This window comes from Pelobates fuscus, chromosome 4, assembly GCF_036172605.1.
Source record: "Pelobates fuscus isolate aPelFus1 chromosome 4, aPelFus1.pri, whole genome shotgun sequence".
In the NCBI taxonomy this organism is placed as follows: domain Eukaryota; kingdom Metazoa; phylum Chordata; class Amphibia; order Anura; family Pelobatidae; genus Pelobates; species Pelobates fuscus.
The window spans coordinates 73,610,488-73,628,447 of record NC_086320.1 but is presented as its reverse complement, the minus strand read 5'-3'; the positions used below and the strand labels follow the sequence as shown (position 1 = coordinate 73,628,447).

The 17,960-nt window shown below is 38.3% G+C and overlaps 1 long non-coding RNA gene across 1 annotated transcript in view; it reads left to right on the top strand.

The window, feature by feature from the left end:
- Window positions 1-17,750, top strand: part of LOC134607810 (uncharacterized) — a 70,024-nt gene extending 52,274 nt beyond the window's left edge. The window contains exon 3 of the long non-coding RNA XR_010090694.1: window positions 17,565-17,750. This is a non-coding gene — a long non-coding RNA (uncharacterized LOC134607810). The remainder of the gene's footprint in view (window positions 1-17,564) is intronic.
- The last annotated feature ends 210 nt before the right edge of the window (window positions 17,751-17,960 follow it).

Genomic DNA, 17,960 nt, shown 5'->3' with positions numbered 1-17,960 from the left:
TAAAAAATACAAAAGAAAATACGCTCATAGGGGATTAACGTTGATATAATAAAATGCCCCTTATTTATATATCACACTCACAAGATTGAGGTTGTTTTCAAGCCCATCAAAATTATGTAGATTCTCTTGGATCCCTCGTTGTTAAAGGAATGGATATTACATGCAAGAGATGAAAGATGACATAGTGTAACACTGTTTTGAAAAAGTATAAATTGGCTTTAATGGTTGCACTTACAGCATAAAAGGTGTAAAAAGGCCCATCAATACAAATCTGTCGTCCAGACAATGCAGGGAACGAAATCCTTGTAGAGATCTCAGCCAGATAGACAAATATAAAATCAAATACAATTAAATAAAAGTTCAAATAACTCTACGCGTTTCGTCTGTCTTAGCAGACTTCCTCAGGAGTGATGAAGTGCTTCAAATCTTCTGGGTACTTTGTCCTCCATTTATAGGTCCTCCCGCCGTTTTTTCGGATCAGAATCAGCTGTAACTCATCTGTTATATTTCGGTCCGTAATGGTTTCCCATATATGGAGTTCCGGAGCGTCTCTGTGGAACGCACGTGCGTTCCACCAACCCGGAAACGTCCACCTTCATATCGGCTGGGCGGAAGTCATCGGCTATAGGACGCAATGCGTCTCACTGGAACGCACGTGCGTTCCATCTCACCCCCACGAAGCAGTCATCATGAAATAAAATTAAACAAATACATGGTATTAGAAATTTGTTCAAATCATTGTCATTATTAGCCAATGTAAAGGTATGTACTAAAACTCCAGTTATACTCTAAAATATATTCTGAAGGAGTAAGGCACTCATAGCGTTTCGTGGTCTTAAAGTGGTATCAGTATTTATCACACATAGTGGTATCAATATTTTTCACATATAATGATTCTGTACTCATTCTTCACATTCCTTGTTCGCAATCTATTTGTGGGGAGTATCTTTTAGATGTAAAAAGATATCCAAGATTAAATCAAGTAGAACATCACAATACAGGAATTAGATACAAAAAACAAAGGTAGTAATAGAGTAGAAAAAATAGGATACAGCAGCTGGAATAAGTGCACGGTGGAGAACCAGAGAGAGGGATTCTGGACTACAAAATAAGCCTAATAGAAGTAAAAGTGAAAATAAATATAAAAATAAAAATAAATATAAATATAAATATAAATAAAAATAAAATCAAATACCCGTAAAAAGCATTATACTATTATAAAAAACAAACTAAATCAAAATCCACATTCAGCCCTAGGGGCTGAAGTGTTTGCAGCTTATGAATCCAGAATCCCTCCCTCTGTCTGAGTTTCATCATAATATCCCCTCCTCTTATGTCCAAATTCACCCGTTCGATAACAACCCAGGATAAATTATGGGTCTTAAATGCTGGGCATACATTGCAATGTGTGGGGACTGAGTGGTTCCTAACCCCCTTCTTTATGTTGTTTAGATGTTCTAAAAAACGTATTTTAGCCTTGCGTCCTGTTCTCCCCACATATTGCGCTCCGCAGCCACAGCTAAGTAGATATACTACGTTGGTGGATAAGCATGTGGTATGCCCCTTAATTTTGAATTCCTCTCCCGTTGTTGTACTTTTAAAGCCTGAGATATGACTTGGCATGAATCTACAAGCTTTGCATTTTCCGCATGTATAAAAACCCTTTCTACTGTTCTTTTCCTCCCTAGTTTTGTTAGAAGGTTTAAATAGACTAGGTGTCAGGTGGGTTGAAAAATTTCTCCCTTTTCTATAAATAACTTTGGGGATGTCTGGTAGTTGACATCTCAGAAATTCGTCCTGTTGTAAAATGGACCAATGTTTTTTAAAGATCTTATTGATGTGGAATGCTTTCGAGTTATACTGTGTGTTAAATGAGAACTCAAAGGGATTCTTTTTATTCGGTAATTTTTTATTCCTATCCACCAGGAGGTCTCCCCTGTTGACATTTTTAATCTTTTGCACCTCGGCTTGTAATTGATCTTTCTTATAACCCTTTTCTACGAATTTTCTAGTGAGGAACTCTGCCTGCTCTGTATATAGTTTTACGTCTGAACAGTTTCGTCTCAATCTGGTGTACTGGCTCTTCGGAACACCTGCAAGCCACTTGGGATGATGTCCACTATCCGATTGGATGAAACTGTTCATATCCGTAGGCTTGAAGTATGTTTTAGTTCTAATCTCCAGGTCTTCGATAAAGATCGTCAAGTCCAGGAAGTCTATAGTAGTATGGTTAAAGATGGGTGTGAATACCAATGAAAATGTGTTATCATTTAGATAAGAAAAGAAATTTATCAATTGTTCATCAGATCCTTTCCAGATTACAAGGATGTCATCGATGTACCGACGCCAGAGCACCAGGTTCGCCCCAAATGGACTATCGGCCCAAATGAAGGCTCTCTCCCAATAGTCCATAAATATGTTGGCGTAACTAGGGGCGAACCCGGTGCCCATGGCCGTACCCTTGATCTGTAGAAAAAATTCGTCATTGAACATAAAAAAATTATGTGTTAGAATAAACCCAATGGTCTCTAGTAAGAATGACCTAAAGTCAGAATCCACCGTGTCGTCCCCCTCTAAGTTCTCTCTCACTGCTTCTAATCCTTGTTTGTGATCTATCACTGAGTATAGGGAACTCACATCTAGAGTAATCCAGATGTAGTCCTTCTGCCATTCAATGGATTCCAGTTCTTGTAAAAGATGTTTAGTATCTTTTAGGTAAGATTTGGCAGTTTGCGCATATTTTTGTAGTGAGTGATCTATAAATTGAGATAACTTGGATGTGAGAGAATCGATTCCACTGATTATGGGTCTTCCTGGTGGGTTTGTTTTGGACTTGTGTACTTTCGGGAGAAAGTAAAATGTGGGGATCCTTGGGTGTTCTTGAAAAAGGAACTTATAGATGTTAGTATTAATCGTGTTCTTGGTCAGAGCCTTGTCTAGTAAAGTTTTCAGTTCATCTTTAAAAGGTATGTTTGGATTGCTAGAAAGCTTTATATACGTTGTTCTATCGCCTAGCAATCTATAGGCCTCTCCCAGGTAATATTCCGTGGACATCACCACTATGCCGCCCCCTTTGTCTGAATTCTTGATTATTATATCATCCCTTTTTTTCAAATTATTCAGAGTTTGTGTTTCTTTTTTAGTCATATTGTTACAAAACTCTTTTTTATTTGTCAGTTTCTCTAGATCCTTTGCTACCATTTTACCAAAAACTTCTATTTGACTGCCTTTATCATATGGGCAGAAGGTGGATCGGGGTCTAAATTCTTTTAGATGCTCTGTTTGGTATATAGATTCCATTTTTTGTCCTAGTGGGTCTTCTAGTTCCTTTTTAATAAAAAATCTCTTTATGCTAAGTTTTCTAACAAATTTCTGAAGGTCTATATAAACCTGAAATGGGTCTGGAGGGATATTGGGTGTATATTTAAGTCCCTTCTTTAAGATTAAGCATTCCTCATCTGTCAAATGCATCTTTGAGATATTAAATATCCCCATTGATTCCTCTTTATCACGTTGTTCAATGGCTAGATTTCCCTCTCCGGGCTTATTCGCCTTCTCTTTCCTGGGGTGTCTTGGTCCATCAATGGAGTGTATCGATTGGTTAGATCTATTCTGTGTGGATTGGTTAGATCTATTCTGTGTGATTTGGGGGCAAAATATTTGGTGATGCCCTTTTTCTTGACCCTTTGGTCTTGCTCCTTCTCTAAAAAATCTCTGTCTTGTGAGGTCTCTCTTTCTGAGTGTACGTCTACTCTACTTTGTTTAGGTTCATGATGTGTATTGGTCCTCCATTTATATTGTTGGTTATATGTAGGGACATACCTCTCCCTTTTACTTGGTGAGTTTTGTTTGTGGCTCCCATTTTCTTTTCTCGAGAAACGAGAGTCATTTTGTACATAATTATCAGACTTTCTTTTGTTATAATTGGAATAGAAATTTTGATTACTGCGTCTGTCTTTCTTATTTTTGATGGAAAATAGTTGTGTTTCTTTATCTCTTTTGTCCCTTTTATATTTACTGTTTTTGGTTTCCGCTATTTTTTCGTCCATTTTCTGGACTCTGTCATAGACAGTTTTCTCTTTTTGTATATATTCGGGACTTCTTTTGTTAAAGGAATTGTTTTTTTCTAAATCACCCAATTCCTGTGTCACCTTACTTAAATTCTCTTTTTCGTAATCTACTATAATTTCCATCAAAACTGTAGCACATGTTTCTAACGCCCTGTCCCACCTTTCGGCATGGTGTGAGTTCTCCAACCCATTGGCGGGGTTTTTAGATAATCTTAAGCCTCTGGGTATGAGACCTTCTTTAATATACCCTTCCAGGAAGGAAATCTCCCACCACTTTTTAGTCTCCTTTATGGATAATCTTTCTAGTGTTCTAAAGAACGTATCGATTCCCTGGTCTACATTTTGGGGATTATCATGGCTATCTGAGAATAATAGTTGGAACTTATCAGCCCTCCGTTGTTTCAATTCAGAAAACATTTTACAGTTATGGTCTATGGCAAGAGGAAAAATACAGTATATAGAAATGCAAGTTTTAGACCACCCAAGTGCAGTATGTGAAGAATATGCAAAAGGATAATTACTTCCCTTCGTATGGTAAGGTATAGCAAAAGGATTCCTCTTAATCCTCAAAATACACAGAAACAAAGCAAGATATACCTATACCTAAAAAATACAAAAGAAAATACGCTCATAGGGGATTAACGTTGATATAATAAAATGCCCCTTATTTATATATCACACTCACAAGATTGAGGTTGTTTTCAAGCCCATCAAAATTATGTAGATTCTCTTGGATCCCTCGTTGTTAAAGGAATGGATATTACATGCAAGAGATGAAAGATGACATAGTGTAACACTGTTTTGAAAAAGTATAAATTGGCTTTAATGGTTGCACTTACAGCATAAAAGGTGTAAAAAGGCCCATCAATACAAATCTGTCGTCCAGACAATGCAGGGAACGAAATCCTTGTAGAGATCTCAGCCAGATAGACAAATATAAAATCAAATAAAATTAAATAAAAGTTCAAATAACTCTACGCGTTTCGTCTGTCTTAGCAGACTTCCTCAGGAGTGATGAAGTGCTTCAAATCTTCTGGGTACTTTGTCCTCCATTTATAGGTCCTCCCGCCGTTTTTTCGGATCAGAATCAGCTGTAACTCATCTGTTATATTTCGGTCCGTAATGGTTTCCCATATATGGAGTTCCGGAGCGTCTCTGTGGAACGCACGTGCGTTCCACCAACCCGGAAACGTCCACCTTCATATCGGCTGGGCGGAAGTCATCGGCTATAGGACGCAATGCGTCTCACTGGAACGCACGTGCGTTCCATCTCACCCCCACGAAGTAGTCATTATGAAATAAAATTAAACAAATACATGGTATTATTTATATTTATATTTATTTTTATTTTTATTTTTATATTTATATTTATTTTCACTTTTACTTCTATTAGGCTTATTTTGTAGTCCAGAATCCCTCTCTCTGGTTCTCCACCGTGCACTTATTCCAGCTGCTGTATCCTATTTTTTCTACTCTATTACTACCTTTGTTTTTTGTATCTAATTCCTGTATTGTGATGTTCTACTTGATTTAATCTTGGATATCTTTTTACATCTAAAAGATACTCCCCACAAATAGATTGCGAACAAGGAATGTGAAGAATGAGTACAGAATCATTATATGTGAAAAATATTGATACCACTATGTGTGATAAATACTGATACCACTTTAAGACCACGAAACGCTATGAGTGCCTTACTCCTTCAGAATATATTTTAGAGTATAACTGGAGTTTTAGTACATACCTTTACATTGGCTAATAATGACAATGATTTGAACAAATTTCTAATACCATGTATTTGTTTAATATTATTTCATGATGACTGCTTCGTGGGGGTGAGATGGAACACACGTGCGTTCCAGTGAGACGCATTGCGTCCTATAGCCGATGACTTCCGCCCAGCCGATATGAAGGTGGACGTTTCCGGGTTGGTGGAACGCACGTGCGTTCCACAGAGACGCTCCGGAACTCCATATATGGGAAACCATTACGGACCGAAATATAACAGATGAGTTACAGCTGATTCTGATCCGAAAAAACGGGGGGAGGACCTATAAATGGAGGACAAAGTACCCAGAAGATTTGAAGCACTTCATCACTCCTGAGGAAGTCTGCTAAGACAGACGAAACGCGTAGAGTTATTTGAACTTTTATTTAATTTTATTTGATTTTATATTTGTCTATCTGGCTGAGATCTCTACAAGGATTTCGTTCCCTGCATTGTCTGGACGACAGATTTGTATTGATGGGCCTTTTTACACCTTTTATGCTGTAAGTGCAACCATTAAAGCCAATTTATACTTTTTCAAAACAGTGTTACACTATGTCATCTTTCATCTCTTGCATGTAATATCCATTCCTTTAACAACGAGGGATCCAAGAGAATCTACATAATTTTGATGGGCTTGAAAACAACCTCAATCTTGTGAGTGTGATATATAAATAAGGGGCATTTTATTATATCAACGTTAATCCCCTATGAGCGTATTTTCTTTTGTATTTTTTAGGTATAGGTATATCTTGCTTTGTTTCTGTGTATTTTGAGGATTAAGAGGAATCCTTTTGCTATACCTTACCATACGAAGGGAAGTAATTATCCTTTTGCATATTCTTCACATACTGCACTTGGGTGGTCTAAAACTTGCATTTCTATATACTGTATTTTTCCTCTTGCCATAGACCATAACTGTAAAATGTTTTCTGAATTGAAACAACGGAGGGCTGATAAGTTCCAACTATTATTCTCAGATAGCCATGATAATCCCCAAAATGTAGACCAGGGAATCGATACGTTCTTTAGAACACTAGAAAGATTATCCATAAAGGAGACTAAAAAGTGGTGGGAAATTTCCTTCCTGGAAGGGTATATTAAAGAAGGTCTCATACCCAGAGGCTTAAGATTATCTAAAAACCCCGCCAATGGGTTGGAGAACTCACACCATGCCGAAAGGTGGGACAGGGCGTTAGAAACATGTGCTACAGTTTTGATGGAAATTATAGTAGATTACGAAAAAGAGAATTTAAGTAAGGTGACACAGGAATTGGGTGATTTAGAAAAAAACAATTCCTTTAACAAAAGAAGTCCCGAATATATACAAAAAGAGAAAACTGTCTATGACAGAGTCCAGAAAATGGACGAAAAAATAGCGGAAACCAAAAACAGTAAATATAAAAGGGACAAAAGAGATAAAGAAACACAACTATTTTCCATCAAAAATAAGAAAGACAGACGCAGTAATCAAAATTTCTATTCCAATTATAACAAAAGAAAGTCTGATAATTATGTACAAAATGACTCTCGTTTCTCGAGAAAAGAAAATGGGAGCCACAAACAAAACTCACCAAGTAAAAGGGAGAGGTATGTCCCTACATATAACCAACAATATAAATGGAGGACCAATACACATCATGAACCTAAACAAAGTAGAGTAGACGTACACTCAGAAAGAGAGACCTCACAAGACAGAGATTTTTTAGAGAAGGAGCAAGACCAAAGGGTCAAGAAAAAGGGCATCACCAAATATTTTGCCCCCAAATCACACAGAATAGATCTAACCAATCCACACAGAATAGATCTAACCAATCGATACACTCCATTGATGGACCAAGACACCCCAGGAAAGAGAAGGCGAATAAGCCCGGAGAGGGAAATCTAGCCATTGAACAACGTGATAAAGAGGAATCAATGGGGATATTTAATATCTCAAAGATGCATTTGACAGATGAGGAATGCTTAATCTTAAAGAAGGGACTTAAATATACACCCAATATCCCTCCAGACCCATTTCAGGTTTATATAGACCTTCAGAAATTTGTTAGAAAACTTAGCATAAAGAGATTTTTTATTAAAAAGGAACTAGAAGACCCACTAGGACAAAAAATTGAATCTATATACCAAACAGAGCATCTAAAAGAATTTAGACCCCGATCCACCTTCTGCCCATATGATAAAGGCAGTCAAATAGAAGTTTTTGGTAAAATGGTAGCAAAGGATCTAGAGAAACTGACAAATAAAAAAGAGTTTTGTAACAATATGACTAAAAAAGAAACACAAACTCTGAATAATTTGAAAAAAAGGGATGATATAATAATCAAGAATTCAGACAAAGGGGGCGGCATAGTGGTGATGTCCACGGAATATTACCTGGGAGAGGCCTATAGATTGCTAGGCGATAGAACAACGTATATAAAGCTTTCTAGCAATCCAAACATACCTTTTAAAGATGAACTGAAAACTTTACTAGACAAGGCTCTGACCAAGAACACGATTAATACTAACATCTATAAGTTCCTTTTTCAAGAACACCCAAGGATCCCCACATTTTACTTTCTCCCGAAAGTACACAAGTCCAAAACAAACCCACCAGGAAGACCCATAATCAGTGGAATCGATTCTCTCACATCCAAGTTATCTCAATTTATAGATCACTCACTACAAAAATATGCGCAAACTGCCAAATCTTACCTAAAAGATACTAAACATCTTTTACAAGAACTGGAATCCATTGAATGGCAGAAGGACTACATCTGGATTACTCTAGATGTGAGTTCCCTATACTCAGTGATAGATCACAAACAAGGATTAGAAGCAGTGAGAGAGAACTTAGAGGGGGACGACACGGTGGATTCTGACTTTAGGTCATTCTTACTAGAGGCCATTGGGTTTATTCTAACACATAATTTTTTTATGTTCAATGACGAATTTTTTCTACAGATCAAGGGTACGGCCATGGGCACCAGGTTCGCCCCTAGTTACGCCAACATATTTATGGACTATTGGGAGAGAGCCTTCATTTGGGCCGATAGTCCATTTGGGGCGAACCTGGTGCTCTGGCGTCGGTACATCGATGACATCCTTGTAATCTGGAAAGGATCTGATGAACAATTGATAAATTTCTTTTCTTATCTAAATGATAACACATTTTCATTGGTATTCACACCCATCTTTAACCATACTACTATAGACTTCCTGGACTTGACGATCTTTATCGAGGACCTGGAGATTAGAACTAAAACATACTTCAAGCCTACGGATATGAACAGTTTCATCCAATCGGATAGTGGACATCATCCCAAGTGGCTTGCAGGTGTTCCGAAGAGCCAGTACACCAGATTGAGACGAAACTGTTCAGACGTAAAACTATATACAGAGCAGGCAGAGTTCCTCACTAGAAAATTCGTAGAAAAGGGTTATAAGAAAGATCAATTACAAGCCGAGGTGCAAAAGATTAAAAATGTCAACAGGGGAGACCTCCTGGTGGATAGGAATAAAAAATTACCGAATAAAAAGAATCCCTTTGAGTTCTCATTTAACACACAGTATAACTCGAAAGCATTCCACATCAATAAGATCTTTAAAAAACATTGGTCCATTTTACAACAGGACGAATTTCTGAGATGTCAACTACCAGACATCCCCAAAGTTATTTATAGAAAAGGGAGAAATTTTTCAACCCACCTGACACCTAGTCTATTTAAACCTTCTAACAAAACTAGGGAGGAAAAGAACAGTAGAAAGGGTTTTTATACATGCGGAAAATGCAAAGCTTGTAGATTCATGCCAAGTCATATCTCAGGCTTTAAAAGTACAACAACGGGAGAGGAATTCAAAATTAAGGGGCATACCACATGCTTATCCACCAACGTAGTATATCTACTTAGCTGTGGCTGCGGAGCGCAATATGTGGGGAGAACAGGACGCAAGGCTAAAATACGTTTTTTAGAACATCTAAACAACATAAAGAAGGGGGTTAGGAACCACTCAGTCCCCACACATTGCAATGTATGCCCAGCATTTAAGACCCATAATTTATCCTGGGTTGTTATCGAACGGGTGAATTTGGACATAAGAGGAGGGGATATTATGATGAAACTCAGACAGAGGGAGGGATTCTGGATTCATAAGCTGCAAACACTTCAGCCCCTAGGGCTGAATGTGGATTTTGATTTAGTTTGTTTTTTATAATAGTATAATGCTTTTTACGGGTATTTGATTTTATTTTTATTTTTATTTATATTTATATTTATTTTTATTTTTATTTTTATATTTATATTTATTTTCACTTTTACTTCTATTAGGCTTATTTTGTAGTCCAGAATCCCTCTCTCTGGTTCTCCACCGTGCACTTATTCCAGCTGCTGTATCCTATTTTTTCTACTCTATTACTACCTTTGTTTTTTGTATCTAATTCCTGTATTGTGATGTTCTACTTGATTTAATCTTGGATATCTTTTTACATCTAAAAGATACTCCCCACAAATAGATTGCGAACAAGGAATGTGAAGAATGAGTACAGAATCATTATATGTGAAAAATATTGATACCACTATGTGTGATAAATACTGATACCACTTTAAGACCACGAAACGCTATGAGTGCCTTACTCCTTCAGAATATATTTTAGAGTATAACTGGAGTTTTAGTACATACCTTTACATTGGCTAATAATGACAATGATTTGAACAAATTTCTAATACCATGTATTTGTTTAATTTTATTTCATGATGACTGCTTCGTGGGGGTGAGATGGAACGCACGTGCGTTCCAGTGAGACGCATTGCGTCCTATAGCCGATGACTTCCGCCCAGACGATATGAAGGTGGACGTTTCCGGGTTGGTGGAACGCACGTGCGTTCCACAGAGACGCTCCGGAACTCCATATATGGGAAACCATTACGGACCGAAATATAACAGATGAGTTACAGCTGATTCTGATCCGAAAAAACGGCGGGAGGACCTATAAATGGAGGACAAAGTACCCAGAAGATTTGAAGCACTTCATCACTCCTGAGGAAGTCTGCTAAGACAGACGAAACGCGTAGAGTTATTTGAACTTTTATTTCATTTTATTTGATTTTATATTTGTCTATCTGGCTGAGATCTCTACAAGGATTTCGTTCCCTGCATTGTCTGGACGACAGATTTGTATTGATGGGCCTTTTTACACCTTTTATGCTGTAAGTGCAACCATTAAAGCCAATTTATACTTTTTCAAAACAGTGTTACACTATCTCATCTTTCATCTCTTGCATGTAATATCCATTCCTTTAACAACGAGGGATCCAAGAGAATCTACATAATTTTGATGGGCTTGAAAACAACCTCAATCTTGTGAGTGTGATATATAAATAAGGGGCATTTTATTATATCAACGTTAATCCCCTATGAGCGTATTTTCTTTTGTATTTTTTAGGTATAGGTATATCTTGCTTTGTTTCTGTGTATTTTGAGGATTAAGAGGAATCCTTTTGCTATACCTTACCATACGAAGGGAAGTAATTATCCTTTTGCATATTCTTCACATACTGCACTTGGGTGGTCTAAAACTTGCATTTCTAAATAAGAGGGCTTATCTGTTTTAAAGCTCTGGGAATCTATGACAATATCACATTCTGAACAGATTTTCATGTGTTACATTTTATACTGGAAATGGATGAAACAGCCTAACGTTGATTGTCACAGTTGACTTCGACCCCCATTCAGCATGAGGCTAATGTGGGCTTACTAACCACTCTTATTGTAGATAATACATTAATTTAGCGATAGCATGAGCCAAATAGAAGCTGATGGTATCTATCTGGATTAACAACATATATCATTAAATCTGAGCTCACTGCTCTAAACTCTGAAATATCATATCTATAAGAACAGCTAATAAAATAAAATAAACATTAACAAAGCACTCAGTAATGGTGATAATCTGTGAATAAAACTGTTTAGTTGTGTAATAAATATATGCTACGCATTGGTTACATCCTGTTTCAAAGACACCAAACATAGAATTTGTAAGCTTCATTTGTTATCAGATTTGTATTTATTATCTGCAATTGAAAGGCATGCATGGGGCCCTGAGAGGCGCACACACACATACATACATACATACATACATACATACACAGACAGACAGATAGATAGATACATACACACACACACACAAAGACATACAGACAGACACATGCAGACAGAGACACATACACACAGACAGACAGGCACACATACAGACACACACAGAGACACCTACATACATACACAGACACATACAGAGACACACACACACATACATACATACAAACATACATACATACACAGACAGACAGATACATACACCCTTGAACGTGCGGCCCCGGCGGTTTTCTGCACGGTCCGTAGCAACAACACATGGTGGCGGTCACCTGGTTGCAGGGGTCCACAGGGTGGCTGGCCCCCCTGGAGTGGTGGGCCCGGTCGCAGCTGCGACCCCTGCGACCGCGGTATTTACCCCACTGTGTCAATGCAATTTTGTTTTTATTCACTTTTTCATTTTTTATGCCCCTTGTTTCTTAATGAATATACTTCCCCCATTACCACTTGTCTTCATTTATATTAATTGTGTTTTTTAATTGCTACAAATCTCAATACCAGAATGCCACCATTTTGGCATCCTATGTCCATGATGTCCCTTCTGTGGGATTACTTTGATTGTTGCAGTCTGGGTAAATTATATTAGCAAATTAAATTAAACTCTGCTTAAGCTCCAACCATTGCAAAAACTGACAAAAAGCATACTCCCCTTTTTTTCCCATTAAAAACCTAAACCTGCAAAGTGACATAGCCACTTTAACTGTGAAATGGACTTCTGGGGCCGAAAAACATGGTGCATTGAAATGTGCTCTATGTGCTAGAGTGCTAGACGTATGTTGGCTATGCTGATTTTTCATAATATTTAATTACAAATGAATCTTTCATGGCAGTATAGAAGTTCAGGATATAGATCCATAAATCTTTTCGTTCCAGATCTATGCAGCAAATTGAACCTCCACAATAAAATATTACTCCACAAATGGGCTCTAGAGCCTTCATACTAACATTTATTAGGAAGACCTTTCAGATCAATGTGCAAAAACAATAAAACCACTTGTTTTGCAACTTTTTTAATGTTTCCATCTCTCATATGGTTTAGAAAATACCTGATGGCCAAAGGAACTCATATCAGTCTGAGGATTTATACTTATTTCAGAGGAAAAACTAGAAATAAATAATAGAAAGGTATTTTAAGACACATTTTGTACCTGGTAAACTTTAGTATGGGAAAGTGCATTCTTCAACAGAAATAAGGGGGAGAGATCCAATGTCTATCCACCACACATGGGGGATAGCACTGATTCCCACTTCCCGTATTTCACCTAAACTGTGCTTCCTATAGGGGGCTATCCCTAAAATAACTAAGTAGGAATAACAAAATCCCAGTACTCCCGTCCTACATGCTAAGGGCTGCTAATGCCCAAATACTCACTGTCTAATAGATATATCCCCAGTAATGAAAACATGCATGCATTTAATTATGCATTCTTATATTGGGGGTTTATCTAAAAACTGCTTGCAAAAGCTGCAGATCCTATGTCAAAAGCCTTTGCAAGCCCTCCCCATCTAACACAGACAAGTTTGCCCTTATCATGTTCTACAGCCAAAATGACTGAGAACACTTTTCAGTAAATTATTTAGTACTCCACAAATGACCAAACCTAAAGGGATACTATAGTGTCAGGAATACAAACATGTATTCCTGGCACTATAGTGGTTAACTAACCATTTAGGTGACCAGCCCCCCCCCTTTTTTTCCCATGCCATGCCATCTTGCGCCCACTAGCCCCCTGGCTCCGCCTCCATGGCTGAGATCATCAATCTGCGCCAATCAGCTTCTCCTCATAGAGATGTATTAAATCAGTGTGTCTCTATGAGGAAGATTCAGTGCCTCCATGCAGAGGTTGGACACTCTGAACGCCAGTGCTGCATTCTTTAATTTCTCCTGATCAATATATGCCTCCCCTTGGCTGACTTCCAGGTACAAAGGATTCAGCTTATAGGAATAATTGACAGGGAACTAAGATGGAGGTGCCAAGTTTCAGGATAAAAAAGGTGTAGATTTGAACTTCCACTTCTCTCAAATCACAATTATCTACTTGTTTAACATAGGGGATTAGTAAACATAATATGGAAATTCCAGGGAAGTGACACTTCCCCATGAAGCCTTTTGACACCCGGGTGGATGAAATTATTAATCCCAATTGCAGCAATTTAGATACTGCTAGTCAGTCCTTGCCATTTCATATTTTTTTATTTTTTTTTATTCTTTATCTTTGATGTGCGCAAAATGAAGTAACACAATTACTTGCACTGCCACGACAGCTAGTACAAGGACGGCATAGTGTAGTAGAGGAAAACAAGCATGGCATCAGTGTCAGCTGCACATATTTTTAAATTTATATAAAACAACAATAAGAGCGTGATACGTTCAAGCTAGGTAACTTTCTACGTGGGGTTAAGTCTAGGCATGAGTCAGTAAGATATTCAATCTGGCTTTTAACTGCAATGTGATCCTGCTAAAACCTGCATATCACCGGTAGAAACAGAAGGTAACAGTCTTGGCCCTGTGCCAATATTTGTTGATTGTAAAACAAAAGTGTGACGTCATTATTGTTTAACTGGCATGGCAGGATTGTATTAAAGCATTTACTGGCAGTTGGCAGCTTTTGAAACTTGGTTCTGTTCTATTACATTGTTGGTTGTAAATTTATAGAAGTTTCTATTATTTGCGTATATCTCTTAGCTAACTGAAACAAAATCAACTATGGCAAGCTAAGACCGAGCAATAAACATATAACAACTAAATCATGTAAATCTGATCTCCCTGCTTTCAGATGATCACAGCCTGAAAACAACAATTTGCTTTAATATCTAGTAACTGTGATGTTATCATGTTAAGTCCAGAGTTCCGTGTGGAAAGAGTCCTGTGCAAGGAGGTACCTGTTGGCTGTGGGAGATCAAAGTAGCTCATCTGGTGAGAGCTCCGGTCAATCAGCCGATTCCCCTGTGGTTTTTGCTGTTTTGCTGTGGATAAAGTTTGTTTCTCGGGTTTGCCTTAATGTGGTAGGATGTGGGACACCAGGCTTGCATGTGGGCTTGCTGCTTTAGGTGGCTCTCCCGGGAGTCCCTCATGACCATGACCTTGATTCTCGTTTGGAGCTGCATCTTGGAGGCATGTTTGCGCGTTGGCAGCCTGTTCTTCCGTGTGAGGGCTGTTCGCCGCGGTCGTAGTCGCTCAGGCCCACGTGTTGGCTGGGGGTGTCGCTGTCGGCGACGCCATTTTCCCGTTCACTTTCCCCTGTGAGCAGTACCTCATGGTTGAAGAGTGTTCTTGGTGGGTGCTCTCTCAGGGCTTGTGCCTCCGCCTGCCTTTCTGCCAGTTTCCATCAGAAGGGCGCAAACACGGCATCCAGCCGTGTGAGAGCGTCAGGTCGCTTGTGTGCTGCTCGGTGTCCCCGCCATATTGTGCGTTGGTTAGGTGCTGGTCGGCCATCTTGGGGCACGCCATCCGGACCGCAATGCACGGCTGGACCAGAGTGGAGGTGTTACGGCATGCAGTGGTGGTAGCCTGTGGGGACCGGGATGACCTCCCCGGTCCAGGGGGGGAGGGTGGCAGAGCGTCGGTCGGAGAACCGGGCGAGCGGCCGTCCCACCCAGGCTCAAGCTTGTAGGCCTCAGGCCTCTACCGGGTTACTTTGGTGCCGCTGGGGGTCTTGTCGGGTATCACCGGAATCCCCATCGCCTGAACAGTGCTGTAATCATATTTTCAGGTCAGTGTCTGCTTGTGGCCCGCAGTTAGCTCCGATATTTCAGCTCAGAAGCAGGAGCTCAGACGAAACACGTCTGATCCGACCGGCGGTCAGGCCCCGCCCCCCCCCATTTCATTTTTATATTAATTATGTAGCTGCTTGGATAATTTAGAGGGAATTGCTCCTGTTTTTTCACTAAGCTAAGACTTTATTTGCCAAGTAGCAATCACGGATAGTCATAAGCAGTCATCTTAGGTGAATCAGGTCTACTTGTCCATTTATGACATGACGCAGAGGGAGGGGCCTAGCAATGATATTCTCTACCTCACAAATTAACTAGGGGAAAAAACAAGCTTTGTGAACCCCAGAATACCTGTATGTAAGATAGAAATTTATTTTTATTATATAAAATATTTTTTATTTAAGCATTGGACCATGATTGGACCTTTCATACCACCACACCTAATCTATCAACATGATACTTTTAGTTACACCATTTTGAAGTATCTACTACCTATTTTGCTATGGCACAAATAAAAGGAAACAGAGATCACTTTAACCTCTACTCTACATAATTTGTTCTCTCTGCTTGTCTTTCAATCTTTGACACAGTTTGTCAGACCGTAAGTCTCTGCTTTGTTGTCTGTCTACATGAAACTGCCTTGCGGCCTATTCATATTTTAAAACCTACATTTGACTCGTAATCTGATATATTGTCTTTGTGTTTGTTTAGATATGTATAACTTTCTCCATTTGTTTATATGGTGACTATTATACAAACCGAGTCAAGAAGAATCAGGGACCACGCATATTAATTTACACATGTAAGACCCTCATAGTATGTTAATGATTGAGTGGTAGGGTACCTATATCCTAGGTACACCCATTGGTGATATTAATATATTAAGTTTGGTTCCTGAATTTTGATTTTTTAACAGATATAATAAAATTAAGTATTGTCTGCAATAATGACACCATGCCATTATTATGATCGTATAATGAAAGTGACTTCTATCGATGCCACCCTACCCAGACTGTACATAAGAAAGTAGACAGGGGAATATTTTCAGAGACAACACTCTGCAGGTTTGGGTAGAGGACTAATGAGGAGAGGTAGCACTCTATGAATTTAGAGCAAATGACCTTGCTCTAGTTGGCAATTTATAAAGGTGTCTCTCAAGGTCTTGGATAATCTAGCAGTAAAGTACAGCAGTAGGCAGTACAGAAAGGTTTTAAAAATGGAAGCAACCTCCAAGTTTTGCTTTTTTTTTTTTTTTTAAGGAGCACTGTTTTGTTTTGTTTTTAGTTTTTTTTTAATATGGAGACCTTTGGAATAAAGAAGGTCTAAAACCAAGAAAATAAACCATATAATGTAAGTGTATGTGTGTATGTTTTCACTCTGTTTGTATTGGTTTGAATGCTCGATATAGAGTCACTGAACATAAAAGGTGATATTGCGCAAACTCATTTTGGATAATGTTAGGGCTGGATATTCTAAATCTGTAATTTTAGCCTTAATGTTGCAGATGTATTTTTTAGTTCACAATTCACGGTTTGGTGAATAATCCTTGGTTTTGTCTTGTTTTGTTTTTTACCCTCACAAACTTTTCTTTGTTGGAATTTGCAATTCCCTGGTGAATTGCTGGCAATGCTTGACTTAGCGAAAAGCATAGTCTTCAAATATATGTTTCAGACACCTGGAACTGAAATTAGGGACTTAAAAGAATCACTGAAAAAAATATATCACACAAAGTCATCTAAGGACAGCTTTTGATTTATTGAAAAACACAGGTTTATGATTTACAACTGACAATGGTAGTAAATGTCTTTTAGTTATTCATTGAAGCATGCTTTTATTTGATAAAAGAATTTGTTAATTTAATACTCTTTTCTCTCTTCAGGTCGAAGCTATGCTGCCAGCAGAACCTGTTTTACAGGAGACAGGTGCAGGAACTAACAGGACCTTAAATGACTTTATTAGAAAGCACCATAATGCTTTTATCCTCTGTATGCAGAATTTTGAAAGAATGAAAGCTTCTTCTGACAAATTTTACCAATAAAAAAAAAAATAGAGCTATTAAAACACATATGTTGTTCAGTATGGAGTAATGTTTGTTTCAGCCCTTCATACCTCTCAAAATGTCAAACGGACAAAGAGGGACATTTTCATTTTAGAGATGTGAGTGACCAGTAACAGGGCTTACTGATACTCATTTTTGCAATTTCAATCTAATTTCAAACAAGAACAATGCATCTTATTTACACCGACTGATTTCTAAACACAATTATAATTAAAA